This window comes from Ctenocephalides felis, unplaced genomic scaffold (assembly GCF_003426905.1).
Source record: "Ctenocephalides felis isolate EL2017-DRISC unplaced genomic scaffold, ASM342690v1 CF-g0.4_SCAFFOLD_03571, whole genome shotgun sequence".
In the NCBI taxonomy this organism is placed as follows: domain Eukaryota; kingdom Metazoa; phylum Arthropoda; class Insecta; order Siphonaptera; family Pulicidae; genus Ctenocephalides; species Ctenocephalides felis.
This window is the reverse complement of record NW_020539725.1, coordinates 7,962,035-7,978,101: the sequence shown is the minus strand read 5'-3', so window position 1 is coordinate 7,978,101 and position 16,067 is coordinate 7,962,035. Positions and strand designations below refer to the sequence as shown.

The window sequence follows — 16,067 nt, the reverse complement described above, 5'->3', positions numbered from 1 at the left end:
AATATTAAGCATAATTTAAAAATTCATACAGATTAATAATTTGTTATTTATATGTCAAATACTAGCTTTTAGCTTCTAAATGTTTGTAGCATTTTTTCTCGAATGTGCGGAAATTCTGAACACTTTCTGAGTCAGAAAGTACAAATTGATCAACAAGCCTTGAAACGTAAAGCCATTTTTAAACTTAAAAATAATTTTTAATTTTAAGTACCATGCTGAAAGTTGAAAGTATGATTGAAAAAATATAACTGCAGGTGTTCATTGACCCAACAATTTGGTGTATGGTTGCAATACATAAGAACATTTCAAATTCGTCAACGAATTTCCATGATTATAGTTTAATTTTTTATTTTCAGGCAATCTTCCACTGAGCAGTGCTCCTTTTCAATTATCTATTACTTATGAAAATCAAATGAGGTCAAAATACCTTCTATCGACTTTCCATGAAAGTAATGCGATGCTGCGCAAACTTCTGGACCAATTTAATTCCAAGGAAGAAAAAGGCAATTGAATTAATCATTATGAATCTATACAATTTTTTAAAAGTTTTTAATTATATTGTTTTTTTATATATTCAATTCTCTATTGCAGGTGTTTTTGTGTCTGTTACTAATGGAGGATCAGCAGCGAGTTTCTCAGAATTAACTTTAAATTTTGGTGTCAGTTATGATATTTGTGTGCCTGAGCAGGTAGTTAATACTAAGATTATAATATATATATAAATATATATAGATATATATATATATATATATATATATATACTTATATTGTTAGCCGACTATTGGCTAGATATAAACCACAACATAACTCAACATAATTGTATTACTCTCAGACGATATAATCACAATTTAACTACAAGCAAATATGTCACATTCTCATGTTTTATATAAAATGTCATACTGATTAAATCCAACACATGGCACACTACTTAACTGATATTTTAATATACTATAATATTAACTGATATTTTAATATACTATAATATAATAATAATAATAATAATATATGCCCTGTAATATATATTTCGATAACAATATATATCTATCACACATAGTTTTTCATATAATTTTAATGAAAAAATGTAAAAATAGTTTTAAAATATAGAGGAAAAGGAGCGTCAAGGAACAAATGGCATGTGGGCACTGAGGACCCTTGGACCTTTCCTGTATATATATATATATATATATATATATATATATATATATATGTACAGGGCCGATCCTGGGGTTCTTAGCGCCCGCATGCAACATTTTTTCTAGCGTCCCCCCCTATTAATTTTAACCGTTTTAACAGTTTATCATTAAAATTATATAAATATTCTCATATTGATTATAATCAAATATTTTTAAATTTTCAATTATTTTTAACGTATGTGCAATATTAATATTTGGGTTTGGAAACATTTTACTTATTTATTGTGCTATTTATTCTGTTGAGCAAATCATGCCAAAAGAGCTAAAAAAACTAGCTTTTCATTTTCAAATATAACACTCGTATTTCATGTTGGATTTTTTAAATTTTAATTTAATTTAATTTTTCATCATTTACAATATCCAAAATTGCGTAGTAAACTTTTCCTTATTGATATCGTAAGAGCCGAATTGTATTCATCCTTGCTCTCCCGTCATATTCAGGGTATCAGCTTGTTGTTTTAATAAATATTTAAAATAAATATCCTTTTTGTGTCTCCGTATGTCTAGTTAAGTTAAATTATTTATTATAATTTATTAAGTATTCTAGATTTTAAATAAATAATTCTAGATTTTATATAAAAAAATATAAATATTATATTATAAATTTAATTTTCGAAAGTCGTTTTGGCGACCCCTAAGGCGTGCGCCCGTATTTTTTGCATGCATCGCATGCAAGGCAGGACCGGCTCTGTATATATATATATATATATATATATATATATATATATATATATATATATTATACTGTATATTTTGTAATTAGATATACCTTTGCGGCAAAGAAATCATTACAATTGTTAATATTGTGAGAAAAATTCGATTTTGACTTTTCTTTATCCCGCAAAACATTTTATTAACATTGAATGAAAAAAATTTATATTTCATTTATATGATGAAATATGTTGAGTGGAAGGTCCGTATAATTGTCGCGTTTGTACGGTTTAATTCACTATATTGTGCCTTACTTGTTTAGAATTATTTTGGACAACTATCTTTTATTGTTAGGTGTTCTTACTATTAATGGTTAATTAATTAATTTACATGATATTTCAGGTTGTGATATTAGATCCTAGAATAAGCGAGCATGATCCCACATATGAGAGGATATTGAAAAGATATCATGATCTTCTTCAGTCTGCTGGAAAAAGTGCTAATTCAGAACAAAGCAACTTTGATTTTGAAGATTCTGATAATGAATATATTGGAAATGAATTCAGTAATACTGATAGAAATTCTACTTCAATGACTGAAACACAAAATGATGATTTGACAAATGATGACAAACTAAAAGAAGCATCAGAAGCTATTTTAACTTCACGAGTAATTTATAGTATAATTTAATATTTATAACGAGAATAATAATTTTTGATATATATATATATATATATCTATATATATATATCTGATGAAATATTTTTACTTTGACGAATTTCTGCTAAACTTAAATAATATTATTCTCGTTAAGGGTCGTTTGGCTTTATGGATGATGCGTTTACAAGGAGCAGAATTCGATCCAGAATCTAAACAACATCTTCATGATTATTTTGTTGTGAATTCATCAAATCTCTATATATCTTTTAAGGAACAAAATGGTAATCCCCCATTAGCTAACGAAATATTAAAGAATAATAAAAAACATTGGGAAACATTTTTTACTAACTTAAGAGAGTAAGTATTCAATTTCTTAAGTTTTTTTTAATATTACAAGTAATAAATACTGAAGTGTCTGCATAGACCTTTTTGAAAATTATGTAGACAATTAGATACTGAACAGAGAAATTAAGATGGATTATTATAGTTTCAGATTCATGTTTATTTGATAGGGATTATTTTTTTTATTATATAGTGCAATAATAACTTTTTTGAAGTACTGATATATGTAATCAGTAGCAATACACGTAACTAAGTACAATTTTTTTCCATTTGTCGTATGTGATGTGTACCCCTAGATTATAGAGTACTTATCAGCTTGATTTTTTTTTCAATAATCACGACACTTTTACTTACTTACCGTTTTCGGTGTTTTGGGTTCTCATAATTGACTAGATTTTACTTGTTTAAAGATAGCTAAAGATTGTACAAGATTATGTTATATATTATTACTATTATTATTAATATTTTATGCATAATTAATAAATTTAATGCTTTTTGCAGATCAAACGAAATTAAAATCCAAATAACAAAGGAGCAGGATGAGATAATTAATGCATTTTCTGACATTGAAGCTGACAAAATAAATGAGATTGTTACGATTGTAAGAAATATTATACAACTTGTAAAATCAAAAACTTTTTATGGGGTAACTAATAAAGATATTTTGGTGAGTAAGACAAACAAATTAATATATGATCGAATATCTGTATTTATAATGCATTCCAATTCCTTACATACATTATGTGTTTGACTGCTTTATTTATCATAATTCTTAACTGGAATTATTCAGTTATAAAATTAAAAACAATTTTCAAAACTTAATTTTACGAAAAGATTAATTTTATTAAGGGTAATAAGGATAATGGCAGTCAAAATAAATGTTATGAAAAAAAATTCAAAAACTTAGTGATAGAAATACATCCAGATTACTTCCTAAAAGAAAACATGAATTTTAATTAGTTTGCATATGACAACTAAAATATCTTATAAATTTATAGTTGATTTGGAAATATTACAAATCGATTTTTTTATCACCAAAAGGAGCAAGTGGTATTTTTAATTCTAAAAAATCCTGAAATGCCAGTACTCGCTATCAAGAAATTGTGATAACAATATGAATATTCCATTTTTATACACTTTCTCCAACTCTTGTGGATAGATATTTTGATCAAAAATATAAACATCATATTTTTCGTAATTTATTTTGCCTATCATTCATTATTATAATTATTAAAAGGTTTTTGTATTTTTTAAGTTAAAATTTAAGTGTATAGGATTATGTTATTGTTATTTAGGGCTTTGCTTTCATTTCGGTTTTATTTACAGACACTATTGCAATCAATTACTATGAACAAGCTTCCTATGAATGCATCAGACCTCATAAATCGTTTAGTCAAACAACAATTAATTTTGCGAGTGGGCATTTGTGAACCTAGATATATTCATAAATTTCATGCTTCACCATGGCTTGTACAAACTACCAAAGTGCTCCGACTGGATCGCGAGAAAATGTTTAACGCAAAAGACATCTTACATAGTTCAAGTGGTAAAAGAAAACGAAATATAAGGTATTAATGCAATGATCATGATATTTTTTAAAAACAGTTCATTTATAATATTTACTGTTTTTTAACTTTCCAAAGGAGAAGGTTGTTTTCATCAAAAAATTCGATTAGCTAATTTTATGTTTTCTCGATGTGTCAAGCCATTCTGAACCGGATGAGACCAAATTTGGAAAAAGTATGTGTGTGTGTATGTATGTGAACAGATTTTTCGCCGTAAATTGATGTTTTCTCAAGAACGGCTGGGCCGATTTCAAAAATTTAAAAGCCATTCGCTGTATCTCGATGAGGACTAGCGTTTATCAATTTTGCGCGACGATGAGCCAAGCCGTTACTTTGTATATAGCAAATAAGTGTACAACTGTTCGTCCACGTTTCAGCCCGCAATTCTGAATCGATTTTGAAAATTCAAAATTTGTTTTTGGTAAAGATCGGGTTAATCTTGTAATAAAGTGTTAAAATTCTTTTAGTCCTTTAGATCATATTAAAATATTACGGCCTTACGATAAGTAGTTTAATTTTAAAAAATCTTCATAGTTTGCAAAAATTAGTATCGTTTTTTTTGGCGTTTGTCAAAATTAGAACATTCATCGACGTTTTCTCAAATACGGCTAGACTGATTTCAAAAATTTAATAGCCAATCGATCTATTTCGATGTGGATTATCTTTTCTCGGTTTTGTGCGACGATCGGCTGAGCCTTTGTAAATAGCAAAAAAGTGAAAAATTTGTCGTCCACGTTTTTGCTCTCAATTCTGAATCGATTTTAAAAAATCAAAATCAAAAACAGTTTCAGGTAAATTTTACCTGCCCGTTTTCTTGTAATTAACTGTTGTAGAAAAAAAATTGTCGATTTTATGAAACTTTTTTAACGATAGATCTCATAGTCTTCTTATAGAACATACTAAAATGTTACGGCCCTACGATAAATAGTTTAAATTTGTGTCAAATTCGCTTTTGTGATGTGATGAGACAAACATTATCAATTCATTAAAATATATAAAAATAATACTAAATTAAGGGCATACAAGCATGTGTCCGTGTAATATAATTAATATAATTACAGTTAATTCTATTCGAAATCGCAATGTTTAGATTTAATTGAAAGCGATAACTTTATTTTTGAAATAAACAGTTCAATTTCGATTGATGAAATAAACTTACACATTTTGGGAAGTTCATGCAACTTGTCTTAAGACTAAATGCCACTTTCAACTAGTCAAATTTGTTTCCATAACTCACTAACTTTTATTAAGATTTTTATATAAGATTATATTTTTATTGATAAGATTCAAATATGAAGAAAAGATCATTTTTAATTTGTAAAAAAAAATATATTGAATTAATCTAAATTCTATGAAGTAAACTGAATAATACAATTGTATATTATTTCATTATATATATATATATATATATATATATATATATATATATATGTGTGTGTGTGTCTGTGTCTGTGTGTCTGTGTGTCTGTGTATATATATATAAAGATAACATAAAAAGTTCAATCGTGATAATGGTAATCCTCAGTAGGTCTAGTACGTCTGTTGCAAAAAAACGAAAGGTGGAAGAGCAGGAATCTGCATTGGAAATGGAAGTTGATGAGCTTGAAACTACAGCAAGCATAGATGATTCCATGTAACTATAATTTTATATTTATCTATAGCACAGTACCTAACTATTTTTTATGAAACAAATACATGATGTTTTTGCACTGTACATTCATAGCAACCTTCCACAAGAGCAACTTTCACAATCAAGTATACTAGAAGAAAGTAATACTGAGGAATCTCAGGAAAGGACGGTCTTAGATGAGTCTACAGAGATTCGTGAAGGTGCTCAGTATGTAGAAAGGTAAATAATTATTATTTTAATGATGAACTTTATCATTTATTATTTGATGATCACAAATTCTTATTCTTTTCAGTGCATGTGAGCAACTTAAAATTACTATTAGCCCTTGGATAAGAGTGGATGGTAGTATTAACAAAAGAGTTCTAGATCAATGGTTAAGTACAGTTTTAAGTTATTGTTTGTCATTACCGGGAATTTTATTGCAAGATGTGCAGAAAAAGTTCAGTTTTCAATTACCATTTCATACAAGGCAACTTGTTGAGGTTTGTATATTAACTAGTGTTTTATTTTCTAGCTGTATAAATATGAAAAGTTCATTATCAAGCCATAGCGGTTTATTATTTTTTAGTTTTTAAAAGCAAGTTTAGTAGTATTTATTACGTAATCAACTAATCTAAACTATCTTACAATTTAAATTTGATATTAATTGCACTTTTAACTATAAATAATCAAACATAAAGAATAAAGGCCAGTCAAGACATTTTAACGAATTTTTTTTTACTAAACTTAATTGAATGGATTGTGCTATCAAATAAAAAAGAAATTTGAAAACATTCAGTAGTTTAATTATAGCATTTTCAACAAACAAAAGCTATTTGATGAACAATTTAGTTAATTACAATTAATACTGTAAATATATATATATATATATATATATATATATATAATTTATCTTTTTTTAGATATTGGTGCAACTAAAATGCTTATATCTCCAAAAAGTTGTGCGAACAGAAGTTAATCTGTTTTCAAAAATGTCTCAGACTACAATAGGTAATTAATTATAAACTTAAATATATTTGATTATCTATAGATGATTGCAAAAGCAAAATAGATAATGTAATACAAAATATGATATTTTACGTAGAAATTCACAAAAAAAAATCTGAAATATGTTTACTATTTATTTCTATAAATTTTGAAATATTATTATATATTTATAGATCACATAATATTGGGTTTTAAAATTTGATAAATTTAAATATATTATTGTTTTTCTTGATGAATGTATTAAAATATATATTTTGTTTGAATAGAATCAGCAAGTGGTTTAGAAGAAGCAGGAGAGATGATAATCATGCCAGCTGAAGATGCTGTTTTAAAGTTTGGTGTTTTTATAGGTGACAGAATATATGCAACTAGTTTTTTAACTCATGTTAAATAATTTATTCAGGATTTATTTTCTGACATATATTTTGTATATACTTGTGTATTTTATTAAGAATGTATATTTTGTAAAATGGAAAATAAATATATTATTTATTAATAATTAATTATAAGTGATATTTAGTTGATAATTTATTTTACTATAATATAATTATAATTATAATTATGCCTAATTATGCCCCTTATAATTATAATTATAATTATAATTATACTCTGAAAGATCTTGAATCAGATAATAATAGCTGGTATCAATAGATAAATATATTAGTGATGGGCGTTGAATCAACGAACGGTTATTTTCAACCGTTTCTTCTTCGTTAACTAACTAACCGTTTCGTCGCAACGAAATAACTAGTTGAAAATCAACTGGTTTCGAAGCAGTTGAAAACATGGCGGCCAGTTAGTTTTTTCAACGATATAGGAATTCGTTCGTTGTCGAAAACGAACGTAGGCAGGTACCTGCGTCGGAAAGGATCAACTAATACTATGAAAATCGCTTATTGTCAGGCTACTGCTTTTATAATATGCAAATGTACATGTACATCTTAAAAGAAACTTGCAACACGCGCCAAATCGTTTAATTTTAGAAAATCAGTTACATTTATTATAGTTTTCAATGGTTAATATTTTTCATGAAAATCTCATAGCATTTGTCTTGTAATAATTTTTTTAAACTAAACCTGAAAATTGATTTTTTATTTTTTATAACATTTTATATAACTATACATTTTTATATTGCTAATTTTATATAAAATGTAAATTCGATGTTTTAGTATATGGCTTTGCTGTAATGAAATATTTAAGTTTTTTAAATTAAACCTTTATTTTATATATATATATATATATATATATATATATATATATGTGTGTGTGTGTGTGTGTAATAAATGTGACAATTCACATTTACTTCTTTTTATTCATCAAATCCAACGTCAACCTGACTTTTATAAGAACAAACTTCATATATATTACCAACTTTCAATGAAACTGTTATTTCAACTATCAGTTTCTTAACGTTGCCAGCGTTGAATCGTTAAAAATAACTATAGTTGAAAAATAACTAGTTATTTAACTAGTTGACTAAACCCCGATACCCGTTTCGTTTCGTTGACGGCAAAACCGTCAACGACCCACCTCTAAAATATATATGATAATTACAGCATTAAATGTTTATACCATGTGCATTACAAACAACATGGTTTACATTTGTAAATGAAGACGTTTCATTTAAAATATCTTTGTTGTTTTAGTTTAAAATATTGCCAGGATGGTATTCCTGCGAACTGTCAAATGAGGGTTGCACCCTCTAACCTCAAACTGTTGCGATGTGTCAATCGATGCTTAGTTTAAATTATATTTCAAAATGTACAAATAAATATATGTTAAATACTAAATAACTATGAAAGCCTATCGTTAGTTCTTGTGCAGCCTCTGGTGTAGGAGGCTGTGTAGAACCAGAGCGCGAAAAGGATGGCTTAATCTCCCGCGAGCCAATTGTGGCCCCAATTGAACACGATTATAGTGGCTTTGATATTGTTAAAGCGACCCAGTACGGTGCTTTATCAAGAGTGAAAGAATTGATAGATGCTGGATGGGATGTTAATCAGCCAGATTCAGAAACGGTTACTTTATTACATTGGGCTGCAATTAATAATCGTAAAGATATTGTAAGATATTTTTTGGACAAAGGGGCGTGTGTTGATGCTGTTGGGGGTGAATTAAATGCTACTCCATTACATTGGGCCACTAGGCAGGGACATCTTGGTACTGCTGTTTTATTGCTATCGGCAGGTAAATCAGTTATTTCATTTATTATTACAATGTATTTAAATTATTTTCTTGGTATAATTATTATTTGAATAAAATGAATACAAAGAACCAATTATCATGTGTTTATTATATTAAATGTTTTTTTCAAAGCAATTGTGAACTCATACATATGAAAACCACAAAAAAAGATATGATCATGTAAATATAATTTCAATCATATCAATTTGCTATTTATTTATGTATTCAGCTTAGAACTTATGTAGGGGTTGTATTAAGTTGGAACTGGAATAAAATTTTGTAGAAGAAAAGTTTCAATCTCATACATGTATATTTTTCAATATACATGTATTGTACACCTTTGCGGCAATTATTGATTTGAATGATGCATATGTAATAGTTGTTACATTTATTTTCAATAATTTTTTAGGGGCAGATCCAACTTTACGTGATGCCGAAGGTTGTTCATGTTTACATTTAGCTGCTCAATTTGGTCACACAGCTCTTGTTGCATATTTAGTTGCTCGAGGTGTAAGTCCAGACCTTGGTGACAGGGGTGGAATGACGGCTCTAATGTGGTCTTCTTGGAAGGTATATAGAAACGCTTTTGTGATAGGAGGCTAACATATAGTGTTTAAGCAAGTTACATTCTTTTTGATGCATTTGATTTAATTAATATCCTTTATTTTTCTATTCATAAAATTATTTTGTAAAAAGATTTAGTTTTCAATTTTTATAAAATGTATATCAAAAAATTATTAATCTTTGCTATTGTAGAAAGCTTCGAAGAATTTAAGAAACTCTTGGATATAAAACTAAGACTATATTTACAGATTACTGCCTTGGACCCAACAAGATTATTGTTAACATTAGGCGCAAGTCCTGGCTTGGCAGACAGCACTCATGGAAATACTGCATTGCATTGGGCGATATTAGCCAGAAATACTTTGGCGATAAATACTTTAGTGCTTCAGGTATGTTTAGTTTGATAGTATAAAATTTATTTCAAAATATAAAATTTAAAATATGTATTTAATAAATAATTTAAACTAATCTGAGATTTGCAGATATAAATTAAGTTTTAAAACAATAATGAAATAATTAATTAGTAATATTTTTTTTAGGGAAAATCTTCATTGAATACACCAAATTTTCGTGGTGATACACCATTGTCAATGTTACAATCACAGTTGGGTTCACTTTGGATTACACCAAAAGTAGCAGAAAAAATAAAAGAAGCATCACATGCTCCTAAACGGCAAAATATTTGTCAAAGGATTGTAAATGATAAAGTAAATACCATATACATTATCTTACTTCAACTTTGTATAAAGATATCAAATTTTAACATGCACTGTTTTACTGCTATTATAGATGTGATGAAATAAGCTTATTATTAATTTCAGCGATCAAGATGGTGGGTCATGGTTTGGATGCCATTTTTAACATTTTATGTAGCTGGTATGATTTTTTCAGCAGATTTGTATGTCATAATAAAAATTTTCCTTCTTGGCATTGTTTATTCAATTGTGCACACAATGGGTCGCTTGCTATTTGATGAGCATTTGATGGCTCTGCTGCCACTAAGTGTTTACTTAGCTACTAAAGCTTGGTTTTATGTTACATGGCTGGGGTAAGATTCGCATATATTGTTTATTACTAAAATCGATTTTTATTATGTAAAAAATTGCAAGTCACTTATAATCTTTGAAAAATTAAATATAAATCATTTAGTTTTTAAATTAGTTTCAAAAACATGTTACATATTATTGTATTTTGGATTTAAATTCTATATTTAAAACAAATTCACAATTGACTAGGCTTTTTTCTAGTAACCTGATTATTTCTCATAACACTATATTTTAGACAGATTTTATTTATTGAAGGCAAAATAATTAAAGTTAAATATTGAATAAATATTTTTGTAAATTATTTTTAATGCTATTAATTTATGCAATTTTTAAAATGTTATGTTATGTAGTATAAATTTTAATTTTTATTTTTTATTTATCATAGTTACGTATCTCCAGTGGTCAGTGGGTGGACTACTGTAATATTCTTTGCATGCTCAGGATTATTATGGATATGCTTTTTGAAGTCCTGGAGAGGTGATCCAGGCGTAATTACACCTACACAAGAGCAGAGATTTAGGGTAAATATATATATTTAGCTTTTCTAAATATGATCTATATGAAAATATGATCTATATGAAAATATATATATATATATATATATATATATATATATATATTCAATAGATAAGTCCTGGATTTTTTCAATAGAAGTTCAGTTTGGAAAAGAAACAATCAATATATATATATATATATATATATATATATATAATATATATATATTTGTGGATAATATTGTTATCAATATGGCATAGAAATTATTAGTTCGAAGATTTTGTCTTTTTCTTAATTGTTTTCCATTTTTTGCAGTTTGAGTCCCAATTTCGACTTTTGATTGATATTCAGCAGTAAAAAATACATTTGGAAAACATATGTCTCACAACTCATAAATTCAACTTTTTTTTGTTTAATGTATAGGAACTTGTCTTAACTTTAGTGTAAGATGTCACATCCTTAGAGTTCTATATTTCTTTACTATTAACTACAATTTTTCTTAATCAAATTATTATTAAAATCTAGAAATCATTTTTTAGTCTGTTTGTGAATGAAACCATTTTTCATTTGTGATTTTCAATCAATGTAATGTTATTTACTGCCCTGAACTATATCATCAACATAGTTAAATTATTGCTGATGTTAGCACACAATTAAGTTAAGGAAGCTATCCATAATATTTATATTATAGGGTGACCGAAGTACTTGTTTGATAACAAAATAGATAAAATACAAATGCACTAACTTATCATGAGTTATAATAAATCATAATTATAATTCACCTTTATTAACTTCCCAAAGGAGAAGTTCATGTTTTCATCCAAAAATCCGATTCGCTAATTTTATGTTTTCTCGACGTTTCAAGCCATTCTGAATCGAATGAGACCAAATTTGGAAAAAGTATATGTGTGTGTGTGTGTATGTGAACAGATTTTTTGCTGTAAATCGACGTTTTCTCGAAAACGGCTAGGCCGATTTAAAAAATTTAAAAGCCATTCGATGTATCTCGACGAGGACTATCGTTTGTCAATTTTGTGGGACGATCGGCCGAGACGTTTCTTTATAAATAGCAGAAAAGTGAAAAATTTTTCGTCTACGTTTTAGCCCGCAATTCTGAACCGATTATGAAAATTCAAAAACCGTTCGAAAGATATTGATTGGGAATCGTGCTGATTAGTTTTTGGTAAAGATCGGCCGGGCCGTTTTCTTGTGATGAAGTGTTAATTTTTTTTTTTTCGACGATTTTCAGTATTATTTTTTTGATGGTAGATACTGTAGTCTTCTAGATCATACTAAAATATTACGGCCCTACGACAATTGGTTTAACTTTGAAAATTCGTAAAAGTTTGCAAAAATACGTATCGTTTTTTTGGCATTTGTCAAAATTAGACCTTTCATCGACGTTTTCTCAAAAACGCCTGAACCGATTTCAGAAATTTTAAAGACATTTGATGTATTTCGATGGGCACTATCGTTTGTCAGTTTTGTGCGACGATCTGCCAAGCCGTTTTTTGTAATATGAAAAAAAGTGTTAAACTTTTCGTCCACATTTAAGCTCATCCTACCGAACCGATTTTAAAAAATCAAAAACTGTACGAAAGATATTAGTTGGGAATAATACTGATTAGTTTTAGGTGAAAATCTACACCGAGCCATTTTCTTGTAATTAACTGTTGAAAAAAAAATTTAAGCCGATTTTTATGGAATTTTTTTAGCGATATATATCATGGTCTTATAGAACATACTGTAATATTACGGCCTTACGACAAGTAGTTTAATTTTAAAAATTCATCAAAGTTTAAGAGTAGTTTTTTTGACGTTTGTTAAAATTAAAATTGGACGATTTTACTTGGTATAACGATAGAGTACTTGGTTTTAATGAACTTATCAATCCATTAAAGTCCTATGGAAACTGGTTCAATTATAACAATTGTTGATTTCTGAAAATTTACTTTTAGAAAATACACCGTGTCAAAGTGTTCGCTCGTTTTCAATTAAGTATAATAAATCCACTCGGAATACTTTTAATCACTCATAAATTAATTTAGTTTTTATTGATTAAGTCGATTATTTACACATATCGGGAAGTTCATGTAACTTGCCTCAAGGCTAAATACCAAACCAACTAGTTTATTTTTATCTTTTTATTGTTTATTCTAGACTATAATTGAACTGTCGGAACGTGGAGGAACTGGTTTTGAGCCTTCAGCTTTTTGTTCAGCTTGTTTAGCCAGGAGGCCAGTTAGATCAAAGCATTGTTCTGTATGCAACCGCTGTGTTGCAAAATTTGATCACCATTGCCCATGGGTTGGCAATTGCATAGGTGAGTTGAAGGCAACAAGTTTTATATTACCTGTATTACGATAATAATAAAAATATAAAAGTTAATAAAAGAAATATGATGAATTACAAATATTTTTTAGGAGCTAAAAATCATACATATTTTATGGGTTTTCTGTGGAGTTTATTGCTAATGTGTGGTTGGATGATGTATGGTGCAGCCAAATTCTGGTCACAAAGCTGCCCTGGATATGTACAGCCTCACACGTCAGGATTAGTGCATCATATATCTAGCTCAACCACTACAGTTAAGTCTCATATATTACCTGTTGTGTCTAGTAATGGGCCGACGTTTGGAACGGCGTTTATAAACAAAGAACATTTGACTTCTTCAGCACATGAAAGTCAAAATGTCCAGGTAACTGTAACAGGTTAAATGAATTTTCTGATATGTACACATAATTTCAGATAAAATATTCAAATGTCAATTTCGCAAATAATATTTTTATTATTATTATTATTTATTTATTATTATTATTTGAACACTGAAAAATAATTGATACGATTTTCGATTGATTATACAAGTTAAATTAATTTGTTTGCCCCATTTGATTTAGAATGAGAATCACTCAAACTCACATCGAAATTCCAACTTTAATGAATTGTTATAATTCAACCGCTTGCCATAGGCCTATAATATTTCAATATTTTGTGAAGGACCAAACCTATCATTATACAAAGTTTCAACAAAATCATCAAAATGAAAAATTATCATAATTTAATTAGAAGGAAACGGCTTTTTTACTAAAAGCTAATCAACGCGATTCCTAACCAATACCCATGGAAAGGTTTGAAGATTTTTTTAATATTTTACATCGATTCAAAATTCTGGCCCAAAAAGAGGATGAAAAAATTTACACTTTTTTACTAATCAGAAAGAAACGGCTTGGCCGACCGTCGCGCACACACAACTTACGATAGTCCTTATCGAGCTACATCAAATGACTGTTTTTGAGAAAACGTCGACGAAAGTTCAGAAATTGGCAAACATACACACATACGGGCATATTTTTTCCAAACTTGATTCCATTCAAAAATAGTCTCATTTAAATATATATGTATGCAAAATTTGTCTCACATCTCACATTTTAGCAATAATTTTTTAAAAAATATGATATTTCATATCATAATTGAATTTGGTTTTGTATTCATAAGATTGATAATATATTTCAATTGTTTAAATGCAGGATCCTCGCGATATGCTAATAATGATGGCTAGTTGTGAACCGTGGATGGCTTGGGTTGCAGCTAACGCATTACTGCATGCTACATGGGTAGCAGTTTTAGCTTGCTGTCAAACTTATCAGGTAATAATTCCATATTCTTTGTATTGTAATATATATTATATACTTTTTACCTTCCCAGAGGGTAAGTTGTAGTAATCGCAAAAAAAAACGAAAATGAAAATTTGTATATATCTTTATGTTTCAAAGGTTTCTAAACATTTTGGCATACCTTAGTAAAAATTGATGTATGTGTGTGTGCGGGTACAAATTTTTGTCGACGATTTCGGGAGGGTAGATCAACCAATTTGAATAATTCAAAAACATTCGATAAGTATTGATAAGGAGACGTGCTGATTAGTTTTTGGCATAGGCAGGTCTAGCCGTTTCGAAGAAAAAGTTTTCAAAAGGATATCGTTGTTTCTAACTATTGAATTTATTCTCTTAGCAAATTGATCACTTATGTTTAGTTTAATATTCTAAAGAATAACATTCCCCCACAAAAACCGAATGCATTCTCTCGAAACACTAATAATAATATTTGTTTGCGCAGGTTATTTGTCTGGGTATGACGACGAATGAACGAATGACCGAGGCCGATACCGCCATTTTCAAGCCCTGGGTGGTAAATCACCTTTCAACCGCGGGCCCTATCAAATTTTTAGACTTCTTTGAGATCAAGACTCGATGTTTTGGTCTGCATGAGCCCCAAAACGTCAATTGGATGACCAGCTTTGAGGTATCGGGTAAAAGCGCAGTTGAGCATGAACCGCTGCTGATGAGAGCACCTGCTGCAGATAATTTTCAATATGTGTAGAAAAAGGATTGATTAGAAAAGGTAAAAATTTAACATAGTTTAATCATAGTATCAACTAGTTATCATTAATCAACTAGTAGTTCTATGAGTTAATGAGTCATCAGATGGTTTTAACGTTTTTCATTTTGTTTGCTACCGATCGAGTTTGAAAAGCTGTTAATGATATGAAACCAAATACCTTATGATATTGTACACCCATATACAGTTCATATTGTTAAAATATTATCACAAGCCAACAGCGTTAGTCGGTTAATAATAATGATAATGTTTTTTTATACACTAATTAAATTGAATATTTTATTGAATTAAATCCTATTAACCAAGTGTAATAAAAATGGGTATTTTATGATATTTTCTTCAATAAAAAATA

At 28.3% G+C, this 16,067-nt stretch overlaps 1 pseudogene; it reads left to right on the top strand.

Annotated features, from left to right (window-relative positions):
• The first annotated feature begins 626 nt into the window (after window positions 1–626).
• On the top strand, window positions 627–15,770 carry LOC113385539 (annotated as a pseudogene).
• The last annotated feature ends 297 nt before the right edge of the window (window positions 15,771–16,067 follow it).